We start from the raw sequence: 14,021 nt of genomic DNA, 5'->3' as shown, positions 1-14,021 counted from the left end.
ACCACAAGAACACAAACAAATACATAGAAAAGAAACTACACATAATAACTTCAACTAAAAACTTCATAAACACAATCTTACAAGCAACTCTTTCCTTTTCACAAAACAACACCACTATCATTTACAACATAACAAGAGAAAGAAGGGAGTAACTAACCTTATTCTGCCAAAAGGTTTGCTAACTTTAGTTGGGGATGAGTTGCCCAATTCCACCCTAACTTCCTCCAAAAATTCCACTAGAAAATGCCAAACTCCCACTAATTTTTTTAAAACAAGCAAAATCTCCAAGAAAGGAGAGTGGGTGATTACTCACTAAGTTTGCAAATTCTTGCCTAAGAAGGCCTCTCACACACTTCCCAACCCCTTGGGTGAGGTGTGAGTTCCCATTGGTTGCCCTTCCCAACCTCTTGCTTATTCCTAAAATTGGAAAGGGAAAAGGTGGAAGAGAATGGGGAAGAGAGTTTAACTCCTAAGGGGAAGGTTCTCTATCCTAGGGAGAACTTTCTAAGTTCAATTTTTCGTGCATCTTGGAATTATCACTTTTTGAAGTGACTTCATAGTCACATGGGAGAAGCCACATGTTGCAAAAAACCCCTAACCCATAGGTATACCCTAAGGACCTTTGGAAAAGCCTAAAAACTTACCCTAGGAGTCCATTAAACCCTTTGGAAACTCCACTGAAGTTTACCTACGGGTCAAGCATGAGTTGACCACTCCCATGACTCCCTACCCAAGACAAATTTGGGACCACACTCATGTTTTTGAATGGCTTTGGTAGAAACAAAACTCCCTCCAAGAGACAAGTCAACATCAATGACACTTAATCAGCACATGTGTCAAGTGACACAACAAAAAATACAATATAAAAATCACACATGAAAAATTGGTCTCTTGAAGGATTACATAACTACATATAAATTAAATTTTACACTCAAGCATTATACACATCACAAATAAAATACATTACAAGGGGAGGGGTGTTGTCTCTCCAAATAGACAACTCCCGGCTTAACAAACGCACATTGGTCTAGGCTTGGTTCTCCATAAATTTCATGGTCACATGGATAATTTTCTTGGGCATCTCAAATAACACATTAGTAACTCCAAATAATCACAATTATACATACTCAAATACATGTATTTCATTACACATCAACATTCATACATTTGACAACAATAATTCAATATCTGATTCGTTCAAATTCAATTTCACATAAGCAATTAACATAATTTTCCCAAAATTGAACCATTCATAAATATGCATCATTCTTTTATCATCAAAATGAAATCCTGCAAATTTCCAATAACGACATCCACCATCATAATGTAATTCTATTCCAATAACATATCTAAAGTTTCATACTCATCATGCATGAAATAAAACATCAGCAAATGTCAGTGTGATCCAAATCATATAAGTTCTAAGTCCATAATGCATAAAATAAAGCATCCATAATAGTCTCAATATGCAAATAACTGAAAGTGTCAAACTGAATCGGGGTAGGGCCTCACACAACTTACTTGTCATATCCTCTTCTTCAATAGTTCCACTTGCTCCTTTGATTTGATTGACAATCTTCTTTAGTCTTGAACTGTACTGGGTTATGTTCTCACCTTCATTCATCCTCATAGATTCAAGTTTTCCTCTTAGACTATCCACTTTTTCTCTTTGAACATGTTCATCTCCTCCATACACAGAGATGAGCTTGTCCCACATAGCCTTTGCATCATTGCAACCTTCTAGATCATTAGACTCTGAATCGGTCAATGCAGATGTTATTTCAACCATTGCTTGGATATGTTCTTGCTTTGCCTTTATCTCTTCGATTGTCAATGGATAGGTGCTTGGTGTGATGAAATAATTCTCTAGATAATATACAGCATATTCTCCAACTCCTAATAGGTGTAGCTTCATCCTTTTCTGCCATGTAGAGAAACTTGACTTGTTCAGCTTCGATGCATCCCTCTTATAAATCTTGTCTATCTGTTGGACTTCTATACTCTGTTATTCAAATAGGTCTTCAAGCTTCTATGCTCGGTAATCACTATGTAGCATCCCTATGCATACATTTGCCCGCATACATTATTTATCAATAGTTCCCTATTTATAAACAATTCGCCAACCACTTAATCTTCTTGATCACATTTCCCATGATCAATAATAGCCATCAGATCTTCAAACTTTGATCAGGTTCAATGTATCCTTTGATTTGAAAATGTTTTACCCTACCTTGGAACTTGCATACATTTCTTGGAACTTGTGCTAGGGTATTGTGGTTCAATCTGAGCTATAGTTCTTCATGCCGATTTTCCTTTGCCATAGATTCATTAAAAAACTTCATGCACGACATACTAATCATTTAATCCATTCCTGCTCATCAGCTTCCTTCATTAAATAACACATGTAACCATTTAATGTATTCTGTTACAACTTGGTTACAACTCGGTAACAACTTGGTAAATACTAAACTTCACTCGGTAGACATTCTACCTTCATTAAATGATAGCGATAACCTTAGGGTTTACCGACTAGGTTCTTTGCTTGGTAACATAGTATAGTATTAACCTTACAATTTACAACATATGTATGATGTTAAAACAATCTAAACATCATGATCTCATCATTGTCTGATTCGGTAATAGTTGCCCATTGAATACCTTATTCATCCCCTTATTCATCATATTCTTTCTATGTCTTTTACTGACATCTTTATACTCTTCAAATCATACTTCTCAAGATATGGCAACATCATACTGAATTAGAAAATCAATTTCTTGATATCATTGACAAAATAATAATATCAAGACATTAAACATCCTTAATTAGTTATTTCCATAATCATCAACAACCTTCTCAATATCCTTATTGAAATGCCAACAATCTCCCATTGTCTGTTATAATGTCAAATGCCAACACATATAAGATAACCAAGGAGGCTATCCGTGCAATAGCCTGTTTACCTCAAACCATAATGAAGCTGGAGAAGAAGAAGATATCCAACACAAAGATCAGTTAACCGGTGCTACAATTGATAACGGATCGATGAGGATCAGTACCATCAAGGATTTGGACATGTGGTTTGCAAGTATGATAATTGGTTATAAGGTAACACAATCCAATCGCTTAAATTTAGTTTCTAGCACTTGCATTTATTGTGCCTATCAAATGGTCAAGGAAGATGAGAATTATGACTTATGTGAATGGATGCGAGATGAACTGATTGTTAATCTTGGGAAGATTAAAGGAGAAAAGAAAGGTACTTTCTGGTATGAAAATCTTATTGTATGTATATGATGAATACTAAGAGGGGGGTGTAAATTAGTATGCCAAAAACCTCTATACTTAAACACTTACATAGTTTGAAGATAAACTGGTAAAACAATCTAACAGACAGACCGGTTACCACACATGCAAACCAAAATGCAAATAAAGCATTCACCCACAAAAGCAATACAACCATAACACAAGATATTTGACATGGAAACCCAACTGGGAAAAACCACGGTGAGATGGAACTCACAAGTCACTATCTGTAGAATAGAAACCAGACCGGTTAAGGTTAGACTGGTTAAGGTCTTACAATGTTCTTTACCAGAACAGATCCTATTAGGAATCTCAATCTCTGTTAGGAGATAAGTCCAATTAAAGACTACCTTGTTAGAGGATTTCAGATTCACACAAGTGAACCACCTTGTTAGAGGATTTTACAAAGGCTTTGAGGCCTACCCGGTTAAGAGCTACAAACTTGTCAAAGATGTGAGTAATCAACAAGTGTTTGATCTATCTAATAGCACAAACTGCTTGGTTAGATCTAGTATTGCTCATAGTTAATGCATTCCAGCATTACTTCAGTCTTCTCTATCTCTCTCTCAGTTACAACTTGATCTTCTCAGATAAGATCATTCTTCCAACAACTCAACAACCACCTTAAACCTTAGCATGACATTAACACTTTCAGCAACAACTTAAAACCCTAGAGATGATGTCCTTTTAAAGGAATCTGATTTCATGTCGGTCCAATAGGATTACATTACAATTTCCTAGGTTCAATGAATCTAGACATACTCAGTAACATGACACAAAAAGCATCGTCAATGTGTTGGCATCATCAAACAATCGGTGGATTGGTAACTCATCACAAAATGCCAGTTGGTAACTCATCACAGAGTATTACCCGTTCATACAAAATATCGGTTGCCGATTTGACAAAAATGAAGACTGGTAAGAATGTGTTGTGCCGCTTTGCTCCCTTGAACCGCTTGAGATCTGCGAACCGCTTGGGGTCGACATGCTGCTTCAGACCGGGAAATAGATTCTGCAAAATCACCAATAGTCTAAAGACTAGAATACAACATACCGGTTGGAACAAATATCGGTTGAGCTCTAGCTCATACATATAAAGGGGATCTCAATACAAGTGTGTGTCCATCAATGAAAATCACAACATAAACAACAAAAATGCCAACAATCTCCCCCTTTGGCATTGATGGCAACACTTAGGAAAATAAAATTTTGACATCTAAGTGTTTTACAATCAAAACATGCCATTATCAAAATTGCTCCCCCTAAGAATATACACTATCCCTTAATCAATACAATGTATAGCAATTTTGCATACAAAGCATAAACATTGAGATGTCAGAGCATATAGCATATAGCAAAACATATATCAAAATTTCAAAACCAGATACTTCTCCTTATTCTTCTCCAAAATAGATAGAGTACTTCTCCCCCTGTATCAGAAGATCAAGATTTTAAAACCAAAACCAGATACTTCTTCCCCTTTGCCAACAATGAAAAAGTACGTCTGAATAACCCTATTTCCATTTGATATATATATATAAAGTTTATGACAACAATGAATAATATTTGTCAAAAACTGATTTATAGTCCTGCAAAAATTGTTTCATGGATAGAGACCAGGACTCAAGTAGGAAGGTTGCCACTTCTTTCTCTAGTTGCATCTGGGATACCTATTCCTCCATGGCATCAACCGTGCTTAGTTCCTGCATGACTGTCAAGGCATCCAGGTTCAGATAACACTTCTAAAGAATTTGCAGTCGTGGAAGTAAAACTAGTTGAAGCTCCTACAAATCCCTAGACCGTGTATTGATCTCTTGCTCCATCTTGATTGACTGGATTTGGAACCGGTGAACGGTTTGCCCATATGTTGCAAAGGAATCATAAGGTGTCTTGGCTGCACATCATCACAGAACAGATGAGGTTGACAGATTTTTCTTAATAGCAAGTTTCCCTCATCCAAGGCATTCCTTATGTCCTTTTGGTCTTTTAGCAGTTCAGTCCTAAGCTCATTCACCTTTTTCACCAGAGCAACGTTAAGAGCCTTTTGGTGCTCTTTCTTGACATTGGCCTCAGCTGCTTCTTCCAGTCTCTGCACTTGATCATCCACTATAGTACATAGTAGTTTGAGCTATGCTAGTGATGATTCAGTGTCAAGAAGATTAGTACTGGGGATTAAACCGGTAAGGGTGTCTATAGCCACCTGAATTATGTCTTGTTCCTTTTTCCTGCGAATGATGTCAAGGTGCTCTTGAGCAACCTTGATGCTTTGCATAAGCTCTAACTCACTTGTAGACTGGAGATCAATAGGACTTGAGATATCAGCCTGTTTGGCTTGGCTCCCGGTTGCCTTAGGGGTCTCCATCTGTGTGCTCTTCATTGCTTCAACTGCCTTGTCTGCTTCTTCCTTCTTCTTTTTCTCAGCTTCCTGCTTCTATTCTTGTGCCTTTTCTTCCTCTACTTTCTTTTTCCTCTCTGTTTCCTTCCTCTTCTCTTCTTCTTTCTCTTCCTCTTCCTTCTTCTTCTTTTCTTCCTCTTCCTTCTTTCTCTTTTCTTCCTCTTCCTTCTTCTTCTTTTCTTCCTCTTCCTTCTTCTTCTTCTCTTCCTCTTCCTTCTTCTTCTTTTCTTCCTTATCCTCTTCTTATTTCTTCTTCCTATCATCTTCTTGCTTCTTCTTCTCTTCATCTTTTCCTTTCTCCTCTTCCTCTTTTCTCTTCTCTTCTTCTTTCTTCTTTTTCTCATCTTCATCCCTCTTCTTCTTTCATGTCTATTCCTTAGCCACTTCCTGTGTGTCCTTGGCTTGCTCACTGCCCTGTTCTTCTTGTTGCCCCTATTTTGTTTCCCCAGAAGGTATGTCCTAAGTGACATCTTCTATGTCCAGTACATCAACATCAATAGTGTCGATTGGTTCTTCAACCAGGTTTCCTTCTTCATCAAAAACTTCATCCGGTTTGGAAATAACCAGTTCTTTTTCCACTTGGAGGTTGGCCATTCATGCTTTGTGAGCTAGAATAGCATGATTCATATGCTAATGAGTGTCTTTTTCAACATCATCAATTCTTCCCTCCAACAGCCAGTGTCTTCTTCTCCTTGTGAAGAAGAGACCTTTATTTTGATCCAGGTGTAGCGTCGTAAATTGTACGCACTCGCTAGGGTGGTACAATTTCACACCTAGTTTAGCACCCGCCTAGTGCATTTGGCATTTTGCATTGCATTTCTCCTTAAGCACTTAATTAATCAAAGTAATTAGGTCTAAGGTTCCATTTCATCATTCTCTACATCACAAAGTTGGGCCCTTTCACTAAAGCGCGCCCTTCGCATTTTATTCCTCTAATACATCACTTAATCAAAAACCCTAATTAAGTCCTATTCCGAATTTGGGGGCTTGGTTTCGGGGTCAAAACATCTCGAAATCACCTATAACTTCGAGATTCTCTCTAAAATCATCATATCCGACGGCCCTGAAAATTTGGTGAAAAGTTGTCGGGACCGTGGCGCCCGGTGCACATGGTCTTGGACATTTTTCCTGAAATTTTAGGAGCCCGATCCAATCATAAAATAAAGCTTAACCCCAAGAAATTGGCGGGATATTCAATCTCTAGGTCGGCCAAAATACGAATTTACGATCTAGGGTTTCATACATAAAAGCTCTCTTTCCTCATTTGAAAAGGGAGATTTTTTGGTTTCCAGGAATTTGATATGCAGCAAAAGAGTAGATCTTTGAGGACTTCAACAACATTCAACATCATTCTATCAAGCATCTATCCAATTCATTCATCCACTTAGGGCTTGGAAGACATTGAAGAACAATAGGAGATTACCGACTGAAGATTGGCTTGTACTCCTCCCTTGAGGGTTGGGTATGATTTCGTATTGTTTTCATGTCTTTGCATAAGATTTGATACATCATTTATTCATGCTTTAGATCACATTGCATCTTGATTTAGAGCATTTACATTATCATTTGCAAGCAATTAGGGTTTACTTTCTAGGTTGCTCTAGTTTGCTTTCTTGCATTTTTGGACCTTGCACACACACTAGGTCTGCACACACAATATACTTTACAAAACAACTTGGCTATTCGTGGAGGTGGAAATCACCGAAGCGGGGGTTTGACTAAGGCAAAACCCTATATAGCCACCCCTCCCCCTTTTCAGATATTATTGCAGGTTTCGAGATTCGAACGACGCCGCGGGATACAGATCCGGAGAGAGAAAGTTGGGACAGCACTCTATGTGAAATTGCAGAGCAGGAGACAGGGACAGGGGCGCTGGGCGCCTTGGTCCTGCCAGGACAGGGGCGCTGGGTGCCCTGGTCCCTGGGACAGAGGCGCTGGGCGCCCTGGTCCTCCGGATAGATAGTTTGCAGACAGTTTCCAGACAGTGTTTTAGAGTGCAGAACAGTGGTTTCCGGTGCAGTTTTCAAGACAGTGGCGCCCGCGCCCCCGTCCCGAATATTTTCAGTCCGATTTTGACTCCGGGTACATATCTGCATTGTTATTTTATCCTTACATTTATAGCTGTTCATTGTTTAATCTCAATTCTGCAATCTTGTTATTGGTTCATACTTGCATTTTGGGATTAGGATTTGAACTTGCATTACTTGATCTTACAATTTCAACAAGGGAATAGGAATCCTAATAGATATCTCATGGCTCTCTCTTTCACCAAAAGAAGTAGCCAATCGTGCGATATCTCTAGGCTCTTTCGTATTCCGTAATGTGTGTCAGAGAGTAGGATTAGGGTATGTTGACCTAGTCTCGCTCTTCCCCCCACACATTTTGGTGAACTCGACGTGAATCCATTATTGCTTCCTCTTGCATTACATTTGTTAGATCTAGATCTAGATTTAGTGTGTTTTCATTTCATTTTCATTAAAAGAGAAAAAGGAAAAGAAAAAGAAAAAAAAAAAGAGTGTGTTTCTTTGCATTGTGTGTTTAAATTTTATGCAATCTTTTCAAAATGTCAGATTTTTATTTACAAAATGTTCATGATTTTGATGATTATTATGAGTATAGCCAAGATGAATTAGATGAAGCTTTGGATGATTTTTTAAACCCTAAGGATGCTAAACCTTCATTTTACCAAAAACTCATAAACCTTGTTACTAGGCCATTTAGGTGTGATGAGAAAGATAAGTCGAATGATTCCTCTCAAGGATACATTCCTATCAACTCTTCCCCTGAATCTAGTAACATGGTTGTTTTCAATAATCCCCTATATGAGGAGATGTCTCCTTTTGAATCAAAAGACAAACCTTTTAACCGATATGATCATGCTTTGTTGGATGATGCTCTTGATGACTTTGTGGCTTTGTCGAAACCTATAAACAAAAACAAGACCTCTAAATTGGTTAACATGATAAACTTGAATGAACATAATAAGCCTCTCTTTGAAGTCCAAGGTGCTTATCCTTCTCCTACCTTTCAAATTCCTAAATCACCCCTCCTTACTGTCCAAGGGAGGTATGATCATGATTCCTTTCGTACCCTGAATAAACCAATCATCACTGTACAAGGAAGAAAACCTATAAGTCCTTACAATTATGCTAAACAAATAACTAGAGAGAGTTATCATGCGGTTGCCCATACTTATCATACCAGAAATAATAGGCAACCTAATCCTCCTCCTGTTATTCCAGTTCCCCTTCCTAATCCTCAACCAATTCTTCCTCAAGCTCCCCGTATTTCACAAGTTATGGGTAAGGAATATGATCTCATAGAACAACTTAAAGCTACGCCTGCTAAGATATCCCTTTGGGATTTGATTCAAACTTCTTCCGCTTATCATGGAATGTTACAAGATGCCTTGAAAGATTTGAATGTTCCTCCACCGAATACGTCTAGTAATATAGCATCTTTTGTTAACTCTGTGATGAATCCTAAAGCTCAAATTGTGTTTTCTCAAGATGAGTTGCCTACTAGTGAAATTCAACAACAATACGATCCCTTGATGATTGTGGTTGTCATGAAAGACATGGCTATAAGACGAACACTGGTAGATAATGGCTCCAGCCTTAATGTGTGTAGCATTAATCTATTGCATAAGATGAATGTGGATACGTCTCTTATGGAGCCTGACTCTCATCCCATTCGTGGCTTTAACAATGTGGCTGAGACTTCATTAGGTATCATCACCTTACCTCTCACAGTGGGACCTGTTACTTTGCCTACTCCTATCCATGTTATGCCAGGAAATTTAACATATAACTTGTTATTAGGGAGGCCTTGGATTCATAGCATGCAAGCTGTCCCCTCTACGTTGCATAGACAAGTTAAATTCGTTTATAACAATAAGACATACACTTTGATGGGTGATACTAATTTTCAAGCTTGTCTACAAACATCTAATTCCAAAGGAGAGTCTTCTAAGCCATCCTCGTCTAGTAATGACTCTTTAAACAAGAAACCTATCGTTGAGTCTTCGCTCTCTGATGATCAAAATCCTTTGGATGAGTCTGGAACTCCTGAAGAAGATCTTTCTCGACTTGAAAATACACATAAAAAGGATTTTGATCCTGAGAAGGTCCTCGCAGAAGATGATTAGGGTTCTCTTGATTTTAACCCTACCTTTGTGGGTGAGTATAAGGTTCCTTCTAGAGAAATTAAAATTGAAAAGAAGGAAGAAGTTGAAAATCATAAAGTTGAAAAGAAAGAAGAAACTAAAAATCAATCAACCTTACCTGAATCTATGAGTAATAATTTTGTCGCTGCTTCTCAAACTTCTTCTCCTCACATCTATAATTATGAAGGGTTTGATTCTTTGTCTTATGAAAAACCACCTTCTCTTCCTGAAATGGCTGATCGTTATGGTCGTGGTTTTCGCATTTTTGCTAAGCATGGGTATCTTGGAAAAGGTTGTGGTGCTCATGAACAAGGGATAAGAGTTCCTCTAGAGACTAATTTTCACAATTATGCCTTTGGACTTGGCTTTAATCCTTGCAGACGTACTAAAGCTTCTAAAAGACCATGCATTAGTGTTAATGCTATCTCTACATCTTTATCAATACAACATCTTGAGTATATTGATGGGGATCCTTCATGTGCCTGTGCTTTGGATATCTTCCCTACCGACGATGCTTTAGCTGAGTTCTTGGGAGCTTATGACACTCTTCCTCGTTATCATCACAATAGGGGACTCCCTTATTGTTTGAACACCGAAGCTTATTTTGGAAAAGAGATTGATAATGATGAGATTGTGAAAGAATTCCCTCAGTTAAAGGATACTCTTCAACAAAGTAATCTTCTCATAAGTGACACCATTGATGTTAAGATGGATCCTTGCAACAAAGAGAAAGTTATTAAAATTGGGAAATGTTTGGATGAAGAGGAGCAGAAACAATATGAAGAACTATTGCATGAATTCCCTAAGATCTTTGCTTGGGCATATTCTGATATGCCTGGTATAGATCCTAAGATTGTTACTCATAATATTGTCTTAGTTCCTGATGGTAAGCCTGTGAAACAAAAGATTCGAAAAATGAATCCTAAGGTGGCTCTGCTTGTTAAAGCTGAGATTGAAAAACTATTGGAGGCTGGATTTATCCGCCCTATTGACTATTCCCCATGGATTTCAAATATTGTCACTATGGCTAAACCAGATAACAAAATAAGGATGTGTACCGACTTTCGGGATCTGAATAAGGCTTCTTTAAAAGATGATTTCCCTCTTCCAAACATTGACATGATAGTTGACTCTACGGCAGGACATGCCTTGCTATCCTTCATGGATGGTTTTTCAGGCTACAATCAAATTTTCATAAACCCTCAAGATCAATTCAAAACTGCTTTCACTACTCCTTGGGGTACGTTTTGTTGGATAATGATGCCTTTTGGACTTAAAAACACCGGTGCAACTTATCAACGAGCGATGACCCTTATGTTTCATGATTATATGCATAAGATTTTAGAGGATTATGTTGATGATATTTTGGCCAAATCCTTTCTTCGCATGGATCATGTTAAAGTCCTTCATCAAATCTTTGAAAGAATTCGTAAATATCACATGCGCTTGAATCCCCGAAAATGTGTTTTTGGTGTGGATAGTGGAAAACTATTAGGGTTCATAGTTTCGCATCGTGGGATTGAGGTGGATACTAAGAAAATAGATGCTATTGTTAACATGCCACCTCCTCGAAATGTGTCTCAACTTAAAAGCTTACAAGGAAAGATTCAAGCTATTCGTAGGTTTGTGTCTCAACTTGCGGATCGTACCTTTCCTTTTACTCAACTTCTTAAATAGGATATCCCTTTTCAATGGAATGAGGTTTGTCAGCAAGCATTTGAAGATTTAAAAGTGTATTTGGCTAGTCCTCCTATTCTTCAACCTGCCGAACCTTCTAAACTCTTCCTTCTGTATACAGCTGCTTCCTCTCATGCTCTCGCAGCATTGTTGGCACAACATGATAAAGATGGTAAGGAATGTCCGGTTTATTACATAAGTCGTACCTTACTCGATTATGAGACCCGATATTCTACGATAGAAAGACAATGCTTGGCCTTGGTATTTGCGACTCAGAAATTGAGACATTATCTTTTAAATTCAGAAGTCCATGTCATGGTAAAGTTTGATCCTTTGAAGCATCTTTTCTCTAAAACTGATTTATCAGGACGCCTAGCTAAGTGGGTTATGATGTTAACTGAATTTGACCTTAAATTTGTTTCACAAAGAGTAATTAAAGGACAAGCATTGACCGATCACTTAGTTGAGGCCCCTTTGCCTTTCTCCTTCCCTAACCCTGATTCCTTTCCTGATGACTTCATTCTTTCTATAGAGAAAGATGAAACTTGGGAGTTATACTTTGATAGCTCTAAGTGTCGTACGGGATCGGGGGCAGGTGTTGTTCTGATTTCTCCTACAAAGAAGTCCATTCCTTTATCATATCGTCTAAATTTCCTGTGTACCAATAACATTGCTGAGTATGAGGCTCTTATAGCGGGAATAAAAGCAGCCTTAGCTCTGAATATAAAACACATACATATCTATGGAGATTCACAATTAATTGTAAGACAAGTAACAGGAATATATCAAGCAAAACAAGACAAATTATCACAATATAAAGATCTTGCTATCTCTTTATTACAAAATTTCGATTCTTATACCATGGAACCCGTTCCTCGAAAAGATAATCGACATGTGGATGCAATGGCATGTGTGGCTTCTCTAGTATCTTTAGAGGACCCTATGGTCGATCTTAATTTCGTTATTCACAATCTTATTTCTCCGGCTATTGAAGATGATTCTAGCTTGATAACATGTTGTGACTTTGTAGACTCAGATGAATGGTTCTCGCATATCATAAGATATTTGACCGATGGTACCTTTCCTGATTCTGCTAATAGGAAACTAGGGCTAGAATCCGCAAGCTGTCTGCTAGATATATCATCCTTTCTAATGTCCTTTATTGAAGGGGTTATGATGGTCTTCTCCTTCGTTGTCTTTACAAGTCAGAAATCCCCATTGCTCTTGAAGAGGCACATTCAGGTGCCTGTGGGGGGCATTTTGGGGCAAATCCCTAGTTCATAGGTTGCTTCGTATGGGATGCTATTGGCAAACTATGCAGAAGGATTCCTTTTCATTTGTTAAAAAATGTCATCAATGTCAACAACACAATAATCTGATTCATGCTCCTGCCCAAGAACTTCATTCTCAAGTAGCTTCTTGGCCTTTCTCCGCATGGGGTTTGGATCTTATTGGAAAAATTGCTCCTCCTTCATCTCAAGGACACACCTTCATTATAACTACAACAGATTACTTTACGAAGTGGGTAGAAGCTATTCCTCTTCACTCTACTACTGCTGAAGTGATTTGTCAATTTCTTCTAGAAAACATCATTTCTCGATTTGGGATACCTTCCACTATTATCTCAGATAATGGGACATCGTTTAAAAACAAGGATGTGAAGAAATTCCTTGAGAAGTATCATATCAAACATCGATTTTCTACACCATATTATCCTCAATCAAATGGCCAAGCCGAATCATCCAATAAGATAATTGAACAAATTCTTTGTAAAACCATGAATAAGCATGGTAAGGATTGGATTAACCAGCTGATCTATGCTCTTTGGGCCTACCAAACGAGTGTGCGAATTGCTACGGGAACTACTCCTTATAATCTTGTTTATGGTGCTAATGCTATTATGCCCTTAGAATTAGAGATTCCATCACTTAGGGTTTCTCTCAAAGGTATAGTAGATGATGACTCTTATAGGGAACAACGACTTCAATAGCTTGAGATGCTTGATGAACAGCGCATAAACGCTCTTGAGCATATTCAAGCGTATCACAAAACTCTACAACGAAGCTATAATGACAAGGTTATTCAACGTTCCTTCTCAGTAGGTGACTTAGTCCTTTATGAGAATCAGTGCAATGTGAATGCCTTGCCTGCAGAAAAGGGAAAATTCAGTCCTAATTGGCTTGGACCATACATCGTTATGGAGGATTATGGATCAGGTGCTTACAAAATAGCGGATGTAGATGGTACGCCTCTTAAAGAACCTATAAATGCTATGCACTTGCGTAGATATTATTCTTAATTCTTCATTCTTCATCTATCTTCTTTTTCAATTCTTCAACATTGGATAATATGGTAGTATCTCTTAATTAAAGCAAAATAGAATTAAATGTTATGTTGTTTAATCTATATTGTTTCGTTCTTGACAAGCATGTCTTCTTACTTTATAGTTTGTCTTGAATTCATTAATGTAAATTGTAAAA

The sequence above is a fragment of the Cryptomeria japonica genome, chromosome 8, assembly GCF_030272615.1.
Source record: "Cryptomeria japonica chromosome 8, Sugi_1.0, whole genome shotgun sequence".
Classification (NCBI taxonomy): domain Eukaryota; kingdom Viridiplantae; phylum Streptophyta; class Pinopsida; order Cupressales; family Cupressaceae; genus Cryptomeria; species Cryptomeria japonica.
This window is presented reverse-complemented; position numbering follows the sequence as displayed.